Source organism: Pseudoliparis swirei, chromosome 8 (assembly GCF_029220125.1).
Source record: "Pseudoliparis swirei isolate HS2019 ecotype Mariana Trench chromosome 8, NWPU_hadal_v1, whole genome shotgun sequence".
Classification (NCBI taxonomy): Eukaryota; Metazoa; Chordata; class Actinopteri; order Perciformes; family Liparidae; genus Pseudoliparis; species Pseudoliparis swirei.
In genome coordinates this window covers 4865534-4878033 of record NC_079395.1, presented here as the reverse complement: position 1 = coordinate 4878033, position 12500 = coordinate 4865534, and the positions used below count along the sequence as shown (strand labels likewise).

Here is a 12500-nt window from a genome sequence, read left to right as displayed (position 1 = left end):
GTTTTCCTGCCATCATTCCCTTGAATCCCCCCCGGCATGATAACTCGACACTCCGAGGATGGAGGGGGGGTGGGGGGAGGGCGTACTTTCCCGCTGTACCGAACCCGAGGGCCTCGACCAAGAGTGCGTCGGGAAGGGCCGCGCGAAGAAGAGAGTTCTCCGCCCGCTCCACCGCTCTCACTGTTGTGCATGTGATTAACAACCGAATGATCACAATCACCTCCTCCCTCCTCGCCGCGCGTGAGGCTCGGCGAGGAGCAAAGTGGCCGTCGCGGAGCGCTTTTTTTTTTTTTCAGCGGAGGGTTTAATGCGCTCCCTCTCCCAGCTACCGCGACGCCTCGGTAAACACGAGCGCCGCACGCGGCTTCGGGGGAAACGGCGCGTTTTTTAATCACGGCGCACGCCGGCGGGAAAAAAACACAGCGCGTTGATTTCACTCGCTGTTCCCAAAACAACCCCGGGTCCGTTTATCGGGATTCCAATCCAAAAAAGTGGAAGTAGGAACGTGTCACTCCGGGTCATTTAGTGTGCTTTATTTGAAATGTCTCGAGCTCAAGGAGGAGAGAGGAGGCGTCTCAAGGCGCGGCGGTGGCGGGCGGCGGCGGCGGCCGCGTTTCGCCGGGTCTTTTGTGAACGGCACTTGAAAAATAATTGCTTCTTGTTTATGATGTGTTTTTTTTCCCTCCCGATCTGCACCTTTAACTCCTTTACTGCGAAGCTATTAGGATTTATCGCTGCCCGTGATATGGCGTAGAATTAAACAACCTATTCTGCAGGGTAATCTAATGGTGCTGAAATAATGTCTCTCTCTCTCTCTCTCTCTCTCTCTCTCTCTCTCTCTCTCTGAATGTGAGGGGCACTCCAGGCGTAAAGGAAATTAATTGCGCCCATTAAGATCAATCGACCACGGAGTGAAGTTACACCAAAAACCAAGTGTGTTTCTCTCCGTTCGGCGAAGTCGTGGAACGCGATGAGCGCGTCGTCCGTGTCCTTCTCTGTCAAAGGCGTCGACCTTGTGACGCTCATCCAGGACGCTCATCCAGGATTAGGGGTTTAAAATAAGAGGAATTTCGTAATTCCACCTCAACAACTTGTCTGTATTTCCTCTCACCTTGAGCAGTGCAGGTTTTTTTTTTCTTAATCGTGGCCATGCTCGAAGTCATTAGATGAGATCGTTCCCCCGTATCGATCGTTCCGCTTATTGTTCCAAACAATTCGCACACATTTAAGGAAAAATCCGTCCCTCCGCTAATGGATTGTGAACACAAACCAGCGATGATCGATACCGGGTAGAGTCCTCCTCCTCTTCCTCCTCCACGGAGGTCTTTTTAAAAAAGAGGTGCAGACCAAAGAGCTCGCCGTTACAACATTCAGAGGGGCGGCCACTAATGTGTTTCTCTGCGATGTGCAAAAAGAAATTAACTGATTTCCGTGCAAAGAATAAAAAATGTCGACGGCAAAAAAAAAAAAAAAAAAGGCGAAACAATCGCGAAGCGGCGAGCAATTACCGAGAGCGTTTCCAACTAACAAGCAGAGAAAGGAGAAAATGAATTAGTATTTGAGGTAGCATTGATCTGAGGCCTTAAAAAAGACGAGACGAGAGCCATTAAACGAACGGCTTTGTCCGAAAGGCTCAGCCGCTCGCTGGAATCTGTAATCTCCGCGCCCAATTCCAAAAATGTCAAGTGAAAAAAGCAACGAGAAAAAAAAGCCACTATTTCATATCCTGCGTGATAAATATCTATATTCACACAGCGTTTCTTTTTGTTTGTTTGTAGCCCAGCCATTTTGTGGCTCGACCCCGCCGTGCACGTTGCGTTGTGAACGGCGCCTCCAGGTGATGCCCGGCGAGACGCGGGACATTCATAGATGCGTCGTGAGTTTTTTAAGCCGGCGTTCCGCCCTCCTGAGCGAATGCCCGAGCAACAGGAAAAGAGGCCGAAGGCGAAGGGAGATTTTGCAAAAGAGGGCTCTTACTTGTTCCGCCTCTCGCTTTTTTTTTTCTTCTTTCAGACCTTGGCAGGGGAAACGGCATAAGTGCACGTAGCGGCCGTAAACGACGGAGACTTTCTCGGAGTGTATTTCTGTCTCGCCGCGTCTACGTCTTCCTGCGTCTGGGTGCGTCTTCATTGTGAGCCGTCTCGTTGGGACTGCTGCTGCACGCGGCTCAGTTTCAGGCCTCGTAAATTACCCCTCCTTTAAAGACACGCGATACGTCCGCCGGAGCTTTTTCCGTCCGCTGCTCTTTAAAGGTCGACGGCGTCTGCGTTCTTTTCCGGATTTTTCTTTTTAAAGAAAGAAGGGAAACGCCCTCTCGCCGCCGTTAGTCGAATCGCGGTGATGTCAAAAGTTAAACGGATCGAACTTAGAACTTACGATACGATACCTGCCGTAAATATCACGATACTCGATACTTGCGATCCGATACCACGAATAAGATACGATTCTGGTATATTTATCTAGCATAGTAATAAATAAAACACTTTTTATCAGCTTGTTCCTGCCCAGCTTTTGAACACTTAAAGGGGACATATTATGAAAATGCCACTTTTTAGTGCTTCTATCGGTAATTTGGGTATCTGGCATGTCTCCAAACACAAAACGCGGGAAAAAAACAACTCAAGCAACTAGTTGTGGTTCCTCTATGTCAGAAACGATATGCTTGAGTGCGTCAAATGGGATCACCACCAACGTCTACGTAGATTTTGAAGCACGCCCATGTAGGGAGTCTGGCTCCATGGCCTTGGACCGCCCCCCACCACAACTTTGCAGGTAAAGTTTATTTGAAAGTTGTGTTCATATTACAGACATGAGTCATCAAATAAGTCATAAGTCATCAAATACAACGATTTAATAAAAACAAGGTTTAAACGCTAATTAATGGAGGTAAAGCGTTACCCCGCCCTGCTTGGTCACTTACTGTCATCAGATAACACTTTAGTTTACAGATGGAACTTTACTCATGTAGCATTTATATCTTTATGGCGTTCCCGTTACTTGCATTTACACAAACAGTAACTTACATAAACACACTGTATTTGCTACATACTCATACATGCACAAACTATTCACGCACTCGAATCTCTAGCACCACTATGCTCTCAAAACCACTAACAAGACTGTGAGACCTTAGCCAATGTACAAACAACAAAAAATGTAGAAGTGACATTCAGAAACGTCCTGTTGAGCCCTAACTTCTCGAACTTGTTCGGGAGCCTCTTCTTGTTCAGGGTCTGACTGGTTCAAAACGATATGGTTGCACGACGCTATCTTCATCTGCAGGCAGCAGCTAGGCGAGCGCATCTCGTGGAGGAGGGGAGAGGGGGGAGCTGGCTCATTAGCATTTAAAGGAACAGGCACTCAAAACAGGTTCATCTGTGGGAAGGTGTTTTTGACAGGGTAAACAGGGTGCTGTTTGAAATGATTCTTGTGGTATTTTGACCAAAATATGTTACAAACATTTCATTAAGACCCCAAGGAACCATATCAACTTGTGGAAAAATGGGCATAATATGGGTCCTTTAACAAACGGCATAACTATTAGTATTAGCCGACAGAAAGGTATGAATGAAAATCACACGGTGCCATCATCGCTTTGATTCTACACGGCTATGTCGGCCTTTTGTCCGTATCTGACCAGATGACGACACAGTTCCCTCCATAAGGATGAGCAGGTGACCTTTTGAGTATCGGTACACCGTGCAACCCTAGTGGGTGATGTTGATGATCGCTGTGTGCCACCTGTCTGCAAATGGCTGAAAGGGTTCGGTGGGATTTGTGGAAGGGATGTTGTGTTTGACATACATTACAGTTTTTTTTATTTAAAGGAGTGCAGTGGCGTTGAAGACAACGTAATAACGTAATTGAAGCTCTTCATATATATATATTCTATATATATACACATTTAGATTTTTTGTTTTTTAGCCATAGTTCTCTATAATTGCTTTATTCTTTATTATACTATATATATATAATTTGTATGTGTGTCTGTATTTCCTCTCACCTTGAGCAGTGCAGGGTTTTTTTTCCTTAATCGTGGCCATGCTCGAAGTCATTAGATGAGATCGTTCCCCCGTATCGATCGTTCCGCTTATTGTTCCAAACAATTCGCACACATTTAAGGAAAAATCCGTCCCTCCGCTAATGGATTGTGAACACAAACCAGCGATGATCGATACCGGGTAGAGTCCTCCTCCTCTTCCTCCTCGGAGGTCTTTTTAAAAAAGAGGTGCAGACCAAAGAGCTCGCCGTTACAACATTCAGAGGGGCGGCCGCTTATGTGTTTCTCTGCGATGTGCAAAAAGAAATTAACTGATTTACGTGCAAAGAAAAAAAAATTTCGACGGGCAAAAAAAATAAAAAAAGGCGAAACAATCGTGAAGCGGCGAGCAATTACCGAGAGCGTTTCCAACTAACAAGCAGAGAAAGGAGAAAATGAATTAGTATTTGAGGTAGCATTGATCTGAGGCCTAAAAAAAGACGAGACGAGAGCCATTAAACGAACGGCTTTGTCCGAAAGGCTCAGCCGCTCGCTGGAATCTGTAATCTCCGCGCCCAATTCCAAAAATGTCAAGTGAAAAAAGCAACGAGAAAAAAAAGCCACTATTTCATATCCTGCGTGATAAATATCTATATTCCCACAGCGTTTCTTTTTGTTTGTTTGTAGCCCAGCCATTTTGTGGCTCGACCCCGCCGTGCACGTTGCGTTGTGAACGGCGCCTCCAGGTGATGCCCGGCGAGACGCGGGACATTCATAGATGCGTCGTGAGTTTTTTAAGCCGGCGTTCCGCCCTCCTGAGCGCGAATGCCCGAGCAACAGGAAAAGAGGCCGAAGGCGAAGGGAGATTTTGCAAAAGAGGGCTCTTACTTGTTCCGCCTCTCGCTTTTTTTTTCTTCTTTCAGACCTTGGCAGGGGAAACGGCATAAGTGCACGTAGCGGCCGTAAACGACGGAGACTTTCTCGGAGTGTATTTCTGTCTCGCCGCGTCTACGTCTTCCTGCGTCTGGGTGCGTCTTCATTGTGAGCCGTCTCGTTGGGACTGCTGCTGCACGCGGCTCAGTTTCAGGCCTCGTAAATTACCCCCCCCCCCCCCCCCCCTCCTTTAAAGACACGCGATACGTCAGCCGGAGCTTTTTCCGTCCGCTGCTCTTTAAAGGTCGACGGCGTCTGCGTTCTTTTCCGGATTTTTCTTTTTAAAGAAAGAAGGGAAACGCCCTCTCGCCGCCGTTAGCCGAATCGCGGTGATGTCAAAAGTTAAACGGATCGAACTTAGAACTTACGATACGATACCTGCCGTAAATATCACGATACTCGATACTTGCGATACGATACCACGAATAAGATACGATTCTGGTATATTTATCTAGCATAGTAATAAATAAAACACTTTTTATCAGCTTGTTCCTGCCCAGCTTTTTGAACACTTAAAGGGGACATATTATGAAAATGCCACTTTTTTAGTGCTTCTATACGGTAATTTGGGTATCTGGCATGTCTCCAAACACAAAAACGCGGGGGAAAAAAACAACTCACGCGGCTTGTTGTGGTTCCTCTATGTCAGAAACGATATGCTTGAGTGCGTCAAATGGGATCACCACCAACGTCTACGTAGATTTTGAAGCACGCCCATGTAGGGAGTCTGGCTCCATGGCCTTGGACCGCCCCCCACCACAACTTTGCAGGTAAAGTTTATTTGAAAGTTGTGTTCATATTACAGACATGAGTCATCAAATAAGTCATAAGTCATCAAATACAACGATTTAATAAGGAAACAAGGTTTAAACGCTAATTAATGGAGGTAAAGACGTTACCCCCGCCCCTGCTTGGTCACTTACTGTCATCAGATAACACTTTAGTTTACAGATGGAACTTTACTCATGTAGCATTTATATCTTTATGGCGTTCCCGTTACTTGCATTTACACAAACAGTAACTTACATAAACACACTGTATTTGCTACATACTCATACATGCACAAACTATTCACGCACTCGAATCTCTAGCACCACTATGCTCTCAAAACCACTAACAAGACTGAGAGACCTTAGCCAATGGACAAACAAAAACAAATGTAGAAGTGACATTCAGAAACGTCCTGTTGAGCCCTAACTTCTCGAACTTGTTCGGGAGCCTCTTCTTGTTCAGGGTCTGACTGGTTCAAAACGATATGGTTGCACGACGCTATCTTCATCTGCAGGCAGCAGCTAGGCGAGCGCATCTCGTGGAGGAGGGGAGAGGGGGGAGGGGGGAGCTGGCTCATTAGCATTTAAAGGAACAGGCACTCAAAACAGGTACATCTGTGGGGAGGTGTTTTTGACAGGGTAAAAAGGGTGCTGTTTGAAATGATTCTTGTGGTATTTTGACCAAAATATGTTACAAACATTTCATTAAGACCCCAAGGAACCATATCAACTTGTGGAAAAATGGGCATAATATGGGTCCTTTAACAAACGGCATAACTATTAGTATTAGCCGACAGAAAGGTATGAATGAAAATCACACAGTGCCATCATAGCTTTGATTCTACACGGCTATGTCGGCCTTTTGTTCGTATCTGACCAGATGACGACACAGTTCCCTCCATAAGGATGAGCAGGTGACCTTTTGAGTATCGGTACACCGTGCAACCCTAGTGGGTGATGATGATGATCGCTGTGTGCCACCTGTCTGCAAATGGCTGAAAGGGTTCGGTGGGATTTGTGGAAGGGATGTTGTGTTTGACATACATTACAGTTTTTTTTATTTAAAGGAGTGCAGTGGCGTTGAAGACAACGTAATAACGTAATTGAAGCTCTTCATATATTTATATTCTATATATATACACATTTAGATTTTTTATTTTTTAGCCATAGTTCTCTATAATTGCTTTATTCTTTATTATACTATATATATAATGTGTATGTGTGTGTGTATATATATATATATGTTATTGGGTGGCTTTTGGATCCAAACTAATATATATAGAGTATATACATATTTATATATTTATATATATATATATATATATATATATATGTATTTATATATGTATATATATATGTATTTATATATGTATATATATATATATGTATATATATATGTATGTATATATGTATATATGTATGTATGTATATGTATACAGGACTGTCTCAGAAAATTAGAATATTGTGATAAAGTTCTTTATTTTCTGTAATGCAATTAAAAAAACAAAAATGTCATGCATTCTGGATTCATTACAAATCAACTGAAATATTGCAAGCCTTTTATTCTTTTAATATTGCTGATTATGGCTTACAGCTTAAGAAAACTCTAAAATCCTATCTCATAAAATTTGAATATTTCCTCAGACCAAGTAAAAAAAGATTTATAACAGCAAAACAAAATCAAACATTTGAAAATGTGTTTCCAGGTGTTTGAGTTAATTAACGATTCAGTGATTTGTTTAATACCCTACTAGTATACTTGGTCTGATGATATTCTAATTTTAGAGATAGGATATTTGAGTTTTCTTAAGCTGTAAAATAATCAGCAATATTAAAAGAATAAAAGGCTTGCAATATTTCAGTTGATTTGTAATGAATCCAGAATGCATGACATTTTTATTTATTTATTGCATTACAGAAAATAAAGAACTTTATCACAATATTCTAATTTTCTGAGACAGTCCTGTATATATATTTATATATGTATTTATATATGTTTATATATGTATTTATATATGTATATATATATATATTTATATATGTATATATATGTATATATATATGTATGTATATATTTATATATGTATGTGTGTATATAATGAAACTATAGAGGAAATATAGCTAAAACAAACACAATTTAAATGTTCGTATTTTAATACACGAGGAACACCACTTAGATACAGAAAGAGAGAAAAAAATTACAAAATTAACTTTAAAGAACAAGAGTCAATAAAACAGCGAAGGCCACTCAACAGTTTCTTAACGACTTGAGCTGTTTCGTGTCTGTGAATTTAAGACGAGATAAAGACATGAAGACATATCTCACAGCGCTAAGTAAAATAAACCCTGCAGACGTCTGGCGGCCGCGCCCCGTCCACGCCGAGCGGCGTGCTCCCCGTCTGGAAGGGTCGGTGAAGCCGAACAGCATGAGCGCATATAAACAGCCCTAATGTAAAATTCATGTCTTCTGGGACTTGTTTCTCTGTCATTAATTACCAGCACTGGCTCGAGGTAAAGAGGCAAAAAGACCAACTGTAGCTCTCACGCAGTCCTGGTATCCTCCGAGACCGTCTCGTTATTGAGTCAAGCTCCAATGCAAGATAAATAAAGACATACGAGGCGCTCCGTATCGCACTTATTGCGGCCTCAACGCGCCGAGCGGTCGGGTTTAAGCGAAACGTTCGGGGGAAACGCATTTGTTCGCTTTCTCGGAGATCGATGTCTCTAAATGTGAAGACGGGAGCGGGTTGAGTTTGGCTCAGCTTAGCGTAGCGCCTGGAAAAGAGCGGTAGAAGCTAAAGCGCACACAACAACCGTGTTGGGCACTGTTGCGTAATTTAGTAATGTGTTACGATGATGTGTGAATATTGTTTAGCACTTTGTGAACCCTCTTTTTCACAATGGGCTGGTTCGCTGTTTAGGTTGAATTAATTTTAGCTGTTAAATACCCAACGCAGCAACGAGTAACTCAAGTTGTTGAGCTGTCGGGTCATTTAGTACCAATTTGTTTTTCAATGAGTCGTATACAATGAGTGGTTTATTTGTAATAAGTCAAAAACACAATATAAAATTGTCCATCTTTTTTTGAACTTTTTATTTTGCATGTAAAAAATATATATTTAGCATTTTTATTTCATTTTACATTTTTATTTTATTTTGCATTTTTATTTTATTTTGCATTTTTATTTTTATTTTCCTTGACATTTAAATAAATAAACACAACAAAACAAATAGAATCCAATCAAAACAGTAGTATCAGTATCCATAGTCCAGGTACAAATGGCAAACCTCCACATACATGAACATCTACATCAACAAATGTCCACACACACACACACACACACACACAACCATCCGTATCCGCATACACACCCGCACAGCACTCCCACGTGTATATACTTTTACACACACTCCACGAGGAGGGTTCAATGAGGAGGGAGGGGAGGTCTGAAGAGTTCAATTGAGTACAATTAAATGATATAAGCGGTAAATATTTAATAATTTAATAATAACTAAAGTAAAATAAGACATTAAAATAAAAAAAGTCTTGTATTTCTAATCGGTCCCAAAGAACGTAATGTAACGACAACAACAATACACATTGTAATGGTGGCTGGTGAATATTAATGTAATGAAAACACATGTCGTTGCTCCCCCGACGGACGTCAGTGGAAAAAAAAGCTCTTCAATGCGGGTTTTTTTTCTTCCAGAAAGTTTGCTCACCTGGTGAAACAGGTGCTTTCTTTTTCCTCCCAGTTTCGAGGACAGCTGTCTTTGAAGGGAGAGAAAGGAGAGCGCTCACGCAGATTGCTTCTCGGCCTTCGGTTTAGAGTGCAGGTGATTTCTAAACGGAGCGCCGCCGCCGGTTCCATTCCTCTCTTTGTCCGTCTGTCATTGCGCCTTGTGAGTTATCTTCTCTTAGGCGACTTATGATCCATTCATCCCCGACGCGCAGACACATTTTTTTTACTGCTCCGACCGCACACACGTGTAATTCGAGATAAAAAAAGCTTCTCCCACTGCAGGGACACGGCGGCGCATTATCCATCTCCTAACGGCTATATGCGGCGTCATATCTTTTTTTGTCATCTTCCCCACAGATTCCTAAATGACTCTCAAGGGGGAGGGGGGGCATGAAGTGATAAAAAACCCTAAATCTGCTTCATCTCTTTCTGTCTCGTTTTTCTCTCCGCTCTATTTTAATTTTACACACTCCGGTTTGAGACCATTTCTCCAAAGTGTTGAAAATTTCCAAAAAAAACCTCTTCCATTATTTACAAGAGGGTATTTTTCGGGGCATATGGCAACAGTACGCCTCTGGTGTCAGATTGCACCCCCCTAAAGAGTGACTTCACCGCCTCTTGAGAGAATCGCCGGCTAATTGCGGCGGCGGCGGCCCTCTCTGGGCTGAGTGCTTACCGGAGGACGGGCGGCGCTCCGGCTGCAGGGGGAATGTCGAGCTGCTCGCAAATCAAAAGGATTTTTTTTTACAGACATAAAAATAAAAAAATCCAAAAAAATAAGCCGGGTGGCGAACGCCGAAGCTTCTGAAGGAGCACGTTACTCGATGTGCCCATTAAATTAACAACGTGCTTTATTCTACGTTGTCGGGCGTCACACTGCGATTAACCCGCGAGGCGGTAAACAGACACAAAGATCGCATCTCGTCGTTGATTTTTTTTAATTTTTTTTTTTATCACTCAGTCGGATTAATGAATGCGATATGTTCTTTTATGATTCCGCCTGAGAGACAATGAGCGAGTGTCTGGCAGGATGACATGACATTATGATGAAGAAGAAGAAGAAGAAGAAGAAGAGAAAAAGAAGAGAAAAAGAAGAAAAGGAGGTTATTAACACCGAGGGGGGGGGGGAAAGCAGAAGAAGAAGAAGAAGAAGAAAAGAAAAGGAGGTTATTAACACCGAGGGGGGGGGGGAAAGCAGAAGAAGAAGAAGAAGAAAAGAAAAGGAGGTTATTAACACCGAGGGGGGGGGGGGAGAAGAAGAAGAAGAAGAAGAAGAAGAAGAAGAAGCCGATATGGTAATGAATGATAATAATATGAATGAATGAATAATAATGGAGGATTCATTAGCTTTTATCTCCACTGGATTCTGTGAGTGATTAAAGGGATTAGGGCGCCCATTTACCGTTATTTTCATTTTGGTTTAATCGTCTCTTATTAATAGATTAATCGTTTCATCTTTATGTAAAATGTCAGAAAACTGTAAAAAAAGAAATATATAAAATTCCCATTAAAAAATCCCAAAAAAGGTGAGATCCTCAAATGTCCTGAAGACCCAAAGATTACATTTACAATCCTGTCACAGATAAAAAAGAAACGCTCACCTTCTCGTTAAAGTGTGAGCCAGAGAACAATGAGGGATGACTCCTAGTAGATCTGCATTTATGAATAATGTCTTTAATAAATGATATTCAGTGTTACAGAGCGATGCATAAGATCTGAAGCAGAACTATTAACTCACTTTTTAAACACACACACACACACTCAACATCACTGCCACCGGCGTCCGGGCCGTGTGTGTAATCTGAATGTTGTCGACCAAATGACGAAATTAGAGAACGAGAATAAATATTAATGAAAATGACACGTCGACGTGGGCACTCAGTGGAATGCATCTCCTCCGGATTGATTAAATCCCTAATGATATAATATATCCTCAAAGCATTTGCCTGAGATGACAAACGTACGCAAAACAAAAGCCAAACAAAATCCGTCTCTATGCCGTGTAATAATAACCACGTCATAATGTGTGATGCAGTGTGGGTGGTCGAGGGGCTCTGGGCCCCTGACTGGAGCCGGTTACTCAGGTGATGACAGGAAGTGCATATTGGGGGCGGGTATCCGCCGGTGGAGGAGCAGAAGTTTGCTCAGGTATGGGGAAGTTTAATATTTTTCAAACCCAATTACACTTGCCCTCGTATTGCATTATATGCGTATATTGAATCAAAAGCGTCAGCCCATGAATCATCTCACTTCTCCTGGCAGTACATATATTTATTCCAGCCCCCTTTCGTCTGTTTTGGTGGAAAAAAACTTTATTTATATAAATATAAAAATGCAGTTTCTTCCCTATTTCCACCGACCTTTGGTCCTTCTTGCTCCAGTAGCCGCGGGGCGCTAAAGGAAGACTTCCTCGTGTTATAGGGACATGTCAGCCGACGCACACGCAATGTGTGAAAGCGTTAAAAAAAGAAAGAAAGAAGAAACAACAGGGTCATTCGGGAAAGGGTCACGGAGGAAAATGTCAGCGCTCGGCCAACAGCGGCGCCGCGGTTCATTTGTCTTCCAGTGAGCATCGGCGGGAACATCGTCTTCAGATGTCAACTTTGTAATCAACTCCCGATATTTTTATTTTCACTGGAATGAAAAGAAGAAGAAAGAAAGAAAAAAGATTCCCTCCCCTCCCCCCACACCGACTGGCTGATGAGTGTGAAACGTGAAACGGGGGCTTTGTGTCGCCCTCCTCGCTCAGGAAATGGAGATATGTGTCTGATGATGGAGTGTCAGATAGCATGATATTGCATTTTTATCCCCAAAAGCTCCCGGGGACCGTGAACACAACACGGTAGCGCCTTCCACAGCGGCCAGACCTCATTGTGTGGAGGCTGCTTTCATCTCTAAAGATGATCCGGGTGGTTGTGGGGAAAAAGATGTGCGATCATTCACACAGGAGAGGAGTATATAAATATTTATTTTTATATATATATATTTATAAATATATATATATATAAATATATATATATATATTTATATTTATATATATATATTTATATATATATATAAATGTATCACATTCAC

General features: G+C 42.3%; 1 protein-coding gene across 13 annotated transcripts in view; it reads left to right on the top strand.

The window, feature by feature from the left end:
• Positions 1-12500, top strand: part of LOC130198302 (adhesion G protein-coupled receptor L2-like) — a 151808-nt gene that overhangs the window by 105450 nt on the left and 33858 nt on the right. The window lies entirely within an intron of this gene.